At 40.4% G+C, this 7,094-nt stretch overlaps 1 pseudogene; it reads left to right on the top strand.

Moving 5' to 3' along the window:
* The first annotated feature begins 6,627 nt into the window (after positions 1-6,627).
* On the top strand, positions 6,628-6,703 carry LOC117213253 (annotated as a pseudogene).
* Positions 6,704-7,094: the final 391 nt, after the last annotated feature.

The following is a 7,094-nucleotide window of genomic DNA, read 5'->3' as shown; positions in this document are numbered from 1 at the left end:
TGTTACGCGAAAAAAATTTTGTTACATTTGCATGTCAAAATATAGGTTCTCCAGATGGCGTACAAGCACGGAGGATGAACTGAGACAAGCTCATACATTTTTATTATTATTCTATTCTTTGTGTAATAACAAAGTTGTGTAAAAAAGTGGAATTGTTACCTATCCTATTATTATTATTTATCCTATCATCTGATAATAAACGGAAAGATAGCAAAGAAATCTCGTTCGTAGCAGGAGCCTACTTTGAGGGTAATGAAACGTAAGTAAATTTATATTTTATTAAATATATTATTAAGGTGAAGTCTAAAAAAAAAGAATATTCCATAAAAGTCTTGTTATTTAGTTAATTGCATTTTAGGGGCTGCGTACAAACCCGAACCAAACGAGGTAGGCGACCACCTAACCTAGCGCGCCACTTACAATAGGAACAAGCACTAAGTATCACGGCCGGCTTGCATGTGTCGCTAACCGACTTGTCTAAAAGAGCTATTCAAATGGTTGAATCGCTTCGTTGACTGGACGAATCGGTGGACTAGACCTGAGCGTCTATAAGCCGGCTTATCTATGTCTAGACCAGGTAGATTTACTTTATTACAATAATAGTGATTGAAAGAAAAAGGGAAAAGCTAATTCTGTTTTTCTACTTGAGCAGAAAATCAACAAATTTGGATCTACTCCAGGAAACCTTTTCGTTTGACAAACTACATTACGAACTACATTATTTGCCACTTGTCTCTACTACTGGAACATACTCTTATATACTGGACTAGATTTCGATGTTCACACACGGCAACTTCTTAAATTCTTTGTTACTTACCTGCTGTACTGGCCGTGTCTGACCCAGCCTGCAGAAACTTGGTGGAAACATATGTAGTTTTAAAAATTCGCGCTTTACATACAGACATCTTATGATAGAGATTATTGGAAGTTGGTCGATAAACTAAATTTGATTAACAGCCTTTTCGAATTTTGCGCGTATGTGACGAGTGTCTTGTAGGTAATATAAAATGATTTTATACAAAAATTAACTTAAAAAACATTATATTTTAATAATCTGTATGTATATCTTACATTTTTAAACATATTTTTAAATATTTTTTCTGTATTTTTTATGATAATTTATAAAACATCTGCTAAGATGTAAGGAAATAAGTATCGCAATAATAAGTTGTTTCATGTCTTTCTCCTGCTTTATTTCGGAAAGAACACACCTTACAATACTTTTTTGTTCCTGTTACAACTACATGGAGCTTTCCATTTAACTGAATTTCGTCGCAATTAACAGTTGACGTCGAAGATCGATCTCGGGATCAACTGGAATCAGGAGAGACTCATATCATTGTTCCTTGGAGTGCCAACCTTGTTTTGGTTTGTTAAGTTTAAAGATAAACAAACTTCCCTTCTTAGGAGAAGGGGCCGCTATATAGTGACACCCACGTTTGGATCCAGTTGATTAAAATTTACAGCTCCTGGCGTTTGTAGTCATCGTGGTTCACTGTGTCGATGTTTATTTGGTGCTGGATTGTTCTTAAGTTGTTTTCTTGATATTATCGCTGCGTTATGTGCTTCAGCAACCGCTGGTTCCGCATCAAACGGACTGTCCTGCTTGGACTCTGGTTTCAGGAGAGCAGTTGCGCTCTGAATTGACCAGCATTAGGCTTAGTTTGTTCCTTGGAGGTGTCACCATGCTGGCACTGTACAAGGAATGTGCTGCTTCATCCTTCGTGGCGAGTTCGCCGTTGGGACGGTCAGGTGGAATGGCTCGACTGCTCTGTAGTGTTCCAAATATCTCCGTAGTCCGATAGCTTGTTCATAGCCCTCCAGCAGGCCTTCGATAATGCGACTCCAAGATATCAGGACCTTGCGAATTCGTTCTCGGTCTCATCTTTGTTTCGGCTTAACGCGGAGATTCTGATTCGGGCCAATTGCAGATATGATCCATCTCGGAGGCGGCGGAGGTGGTGTTTCACATTCTGTTCCGGATAATGATTCTCCGATACGATATTCTTGATCTGGAACGCTTTGTGACGCTTTGTAACAGATTGAAGATGTTTAGTGGCGTTGGATAAGGTTATGCTCAGATAATGACGATGTGGTTGCCGTTAAAGGGGGTGTTGGAGGGGTTGTTGGAGGGGGTGTCGAAGAGGATGTCGAAGAGGATGTCGAAGAAGTTTTCAAAGGTGGTGTCGAAGAGGGGTCGAAGAGGGACTCGATGAGAGAGTCGAGGAGGCAGTCGAAGAGGGGCTCGAAGTGTGTGTCAAAGAGAGCGTCGGCGAGGTTGTCGAAGGAGGAGTCGAGGAAGGAGTCGATAAGGGAGTTGATGAGGGAGGCGAAGGAGGTGCCGAAGGAGGCGTCGGAGGAGGTGTTGGAGGTGTCGAAGGAGGTGTTGGTGGTGTCCAAGAATGTGTCGGCGAGGGAGCGCAAGGATGTGTCGGAGAGGGTGTCCATGAATGTGTTGAGGAAGATGTCGAAGAAGGCGTCCAAGAATGTGTCGAAGAGGGTGTCCAAGGATGTGTCGAAGAGGGTGTCGAAGGATGTGTCGAAGAGGGTGTTCAAGGATGCAACTATTTTATCGATTTTTATGGTTTTCAATAACAAATTCTTTTGTGAACAACACATTCGCAAAGCATGTACTTTTGTTATGAACTCTTCCACTCCAACTTCATCGTCACCGAATAAAGTTAGTATATATCTTATTGCATCTTCCGCTGATAACATAATCTGGTGTTGTTGTTCGTTGTGGCATTGGTCTCCGCCATTGCTATCGTTTTTAGGATCAAATGTCGTTTGGGATGTGCTCGCTACAGGTATACAATCCTTTTCTCCCGATTTCACGGTTTTCTTTGTGGTCTTCGTGACAGATTTAGAATTTTTGGTCTTAATTATTTTTTTACTTGTAAGAACTGGATTTGTTTCGCCAACTGCTTGTTTTTGCAGTTTGATTTCTTTAGCGAGGCGTTCGTTCTTTTCTCTTGCTTGTTGTGTTAATAGTCGGATCTGTTCTTGAATTACGGTGTGTTTCTGTATCCCTTGTGGTACTTGCCGTAGATCAGAGTTGATATCTTTAGATGGTAAGTCACACATTTTTTTTCTTTTCTTATTTTCTTTTCTCGAAAATTGCTACTTAGTCCGAGTTTTGGTTGGCAAAAGAATCAAGCTTTACCTTGATATCCGTAGAAATGGAACTTCCGTAGAATGTCCGTTAACTTCAGATTGCGAGTTTATCGTTGATGATGACCCGTAATCCAAGTTAAGTCCGTTTCACGTAGGTAGGATGTCTTGTTTTCCTAACGAGCACTTATCACTATTGCTTAACTTGATATTTAATTTCACTTTTATATTTTGATATGCTTTTACTCACAAAAATGATTAAATGCAATATTACAACGAAGTAGCGAAGTTACAAAGTATCAGAACAGTTCAAGTCACGCACAAGGATCTACCCAAGACTAGTCTCGTCGTCGAATGCTCGTAGTTTTTATATGAGCGGAGCTTGACGGGGGCGCGAGAGGGGGGAGGAGTGGACCCTGAGTGACCTACGTGATGGGGAAAGTTTGGTTTGGGCCATGTGTCCAAAGGCCAGGTTAAAATCTAACGGTTCATTGTCAGTAGCATAGAATGGTATGGATTTATGTATAGTCCATGTCACATGGGCATTCGGTTGTTCTTTGAACAATTGTCAACGTGGACGAGCGAAAGCAAAACCATGCAAATTCTGCATTTCCGATAATATACAAGACTGCTTTGAATTCGTTCGATCAATTCCTAACAATATCTATAAACAGTGAACTTAAGGCCTCATTCACAACTACATACACTAGATTGTAAGAAATATTTGTTGTATATGTATGTAGCGGCACATGAGTCACAGGACGATTCGAATCGAGAGTGACTTGTGTTATTGGTTTGCCTCGGAGTTTTAACACCGTTTCGATGTATGAGATTTAAAAGTAAACAAACTCCGGACAAAACAACATGACCGCTACTTGCAACCATCAACCGGAATCGAATTCAAACTTCTCTGATCAATATAAATAGGCGAGAATGCGCTCTAGAACATTCATTAACCAGTATCATTATAGCGAGTAGCATTGAGCAAACGACGATTACAACGTAATATACTTTTTTTTTAAATATTTATTAAAATTACAATCACTTCTCGCGTTGAGAATTTTCAGTAGTTTTTCTGGCGTGGCGCAGTAACATGGCTAATTATTTATAAATAGTTATTACTTATTATAGATAAGTATAATGCGTAATATACTAACTCTGTATTTTGTACTTTTTATTTATTTGGTAGACTATTTACAATCAATTCTCGTTGAGAATTATAAGTAAATTCTTTTGGCGTGGTACTGTAACTTGGATTATAATAATTTATAATATGTTTGATTCTAGTTGGATCTAATGGTATTCTGTACTTAGAGCGATTTTTAATATATCTGACTATCACGAGTATTCACTCGTCTCGTCATTAAATAAATCAACACGTTTGACATCAGCCTCAGCTCATTTGAAAGCCATTCGCATAAATTGGAACCGCCGACCTTGCACAAATCGCTTGTTATTGTTTTAGTAGGGCCGACTTCTTAGAGTAGTCAGTAGAGAAAATGTCATCCATGTATATTTATTCTAGATCTCACAAAGAACATAACCTAACAAACACGATGATGGTACCCCATTGGGGGTAGCCACCCACATGATAATCAAACAGATAAAAAATTCTACCAAATGTCCAAATTAGACAAATTGTGAATGTGAAATTTTAAATAAAAATTAAAAAAAAGTGTATCTTCGAAGAAAAAAAAAAAGAAAAAAAAATCTTTGTTGAAGTTACCTGTTCGGGGCACGTATGATGAATGCGTAACAGAAATATATTTGAGTATAAGTGTAACTGTAAGTATAAATATAAGGATATACTAATCCAGATCCACACTCTGGCAGCGTAACATTACAACAGAGTTTCGAAGCCATGAGTCTATTTATAGAATTACGAAGACTGGCCCGTCTATATGTCGGATTTTTTCCAAAATCGATCTCGTGCGCGCTTACCATCGAATTCCCATCGCGCCGGAGGACGTACCGAAAACTGCGATTACTACCCCTTTCGGCCTTTTCGAAGCGACTAGTATGATGTTTGGACTCCGAAACGCCGCCCAAACGTGCCAAAGATTCGTGGACGAAATCACGGGAGGCCTCGATTTCGTCTACGCGTATATCGATGATTTTTTTATCGCGTCCGACACCGAGGAACAACACCGCCAACACTTGCGGATTTTGTTCAATCGCCTCGACGAATACGGGGTCGTTATAAACCTCGCAAAATGCGAATTCGGCGTGCGCGAAATTCAATTTCTTGGCTATACCGTTACCGCGGAGGGGACAAAACCTCTGGCTGAACGCGTTGACGCGATAATCAAGGCACCGCGACCTGGTACTGTTAAGGAACTGCGAAGATACTTCGGTATGATCAACTTTTATCGACGTTTCATACCGGGGGTAGCGCATATTCTACAACCGCTCAAGGACTTGTTAAAAGACACAACAAAGTGCAATACGACTATTGAGTGGTCCGATCAAACTGAAAAGAACTTCCGCGAGTCGAAGCGCGCCTTAGCTAACGCAACAATGTTAGCGCATCCGATTCCAGGCGCGTCCGTTAGCTTCGTAGTCGATGCTTCCGATTACGCAATAGGAGCGGTACTCCAACAACGCGTCAATGATACTTGGCAGCCTCTGCGTTTCATCACGAAATTCCTATCCCTCCCGCAACGAAAGTACGGGATACATACATATGTATTTTCTTGCTCTTCCAACCCATTGCCGTTGCGGTCATTTGTTGCAAATTCGATCGTTTGCATCTGACCTAAATCTTGAGGTTAAAATTTTCTGTTACAAATTATTAATTAGACCTATTTATAACTTATGCTAATCCCATATGTTATAAAATTTCTGACAGTGCGATGGAAAACGCAAGGCTAGGCATCTTGAAAATAAGTGCATTAGAAGAAGCAGGAATTATTTTAGAACGGCCATCTCTTACTACAAGAATTAAATAGCAGCAAAAATATATTATTAAGAGCTTCATAATAGATTTAGTAATAATGATTTAATTGAGGGAATTATTTACCTTTACCCCTTGTATTTAGAGAGGGCTATGAAAAATGTACATCTCCTTCAAGAGGCTAATTAGAATACTTCCTATGATGTACATTACCACAATAAGAATCAAATACTTTCCAATGAGCTAGAAGCTCGGCGGGGCAGATGGCTACGGTCGTTAAGGCCCAGATTTAAAGGTGACGCGTCGCGAGTTCGAATCCTCGGTATATGACGAGCGGGATAAAGAGACGGAAAACCAAAATTTCTGCTTACAACAGGCAAGCGGCCAGCCCCTCCCTTGCTTGTGGTGTGGGCGTACTTTCTGGGAGTGCGCTTGGTAAAGGTGTTTGGTGTTAAGCACCCGGGGGCCCGAGGGCCACACTCGCGCACTAGTCTACCGTCGTCCCGCCCGTGGAGGTTTTAGCCGGTAAGAATCCGGCACTACCTTCTACCCGTCTGCACAAGGGTGGTAAGAGGTGTCTATGAAGATTTCCTCCACGTAAAAAAAAAAAAAAAAAATTTTTTTTGTTGTACGGAAGGAGACATGTTTAACACTACCGTAGACAAGGATGGAACACATATATATGTCTTTTTTTTTTTTATTTGTTGAAATTACAATCAATTCTCGCGTTGAGAATTTTCAGTAATTTTTCTGGCGTGGCGCAGTGACATGGCTGACATATATATGTCGGAGATGAAAGAACACCGGAGCCTTTCGAATTTTGGATAATTCCGCAACATTGTAACCTAGAGTCTACTATAGCTGTAATTAAACAATTGTAGTTATTCAATCCGATTGTAATTGTTTGAGAGTTGTGATAATTAGCTTGGGCTCGAGGCGACAGCCAGTTGCCGAACGTAGCCGCGGTCACGGGATGAACGCTTTGTCTAACAAAGACATGAAATAATTCTATAGCTCTCCTTAAAAAGGAAATAGTTGTAACACTCGACAGTAAACATTCCAACTGTCTCTGTCCCGTAGCTCGCCATAC

Source organism: Bombus bifarius, unplaced genomic scaffold (assembly GCF_011952205.1).
Source record: "Bombus bifarius isolate JDL3187 unplaced genomic scaffold, Bbif_JDL3187 scf7180000008561_frag, whole genome shotgun sequence".
Taxonomy (NCBI): Eukaryota; Metazoa; Arthropoda; class Insecta; order Hymenoptera; family Apidae; genus Bombus; species Bombus bifarius.
The sequence above is the reverse complement of the archived record's forward strand: the minus strand, read 5'-3'. Positions and strand labels throughout refer to the sequence as shown.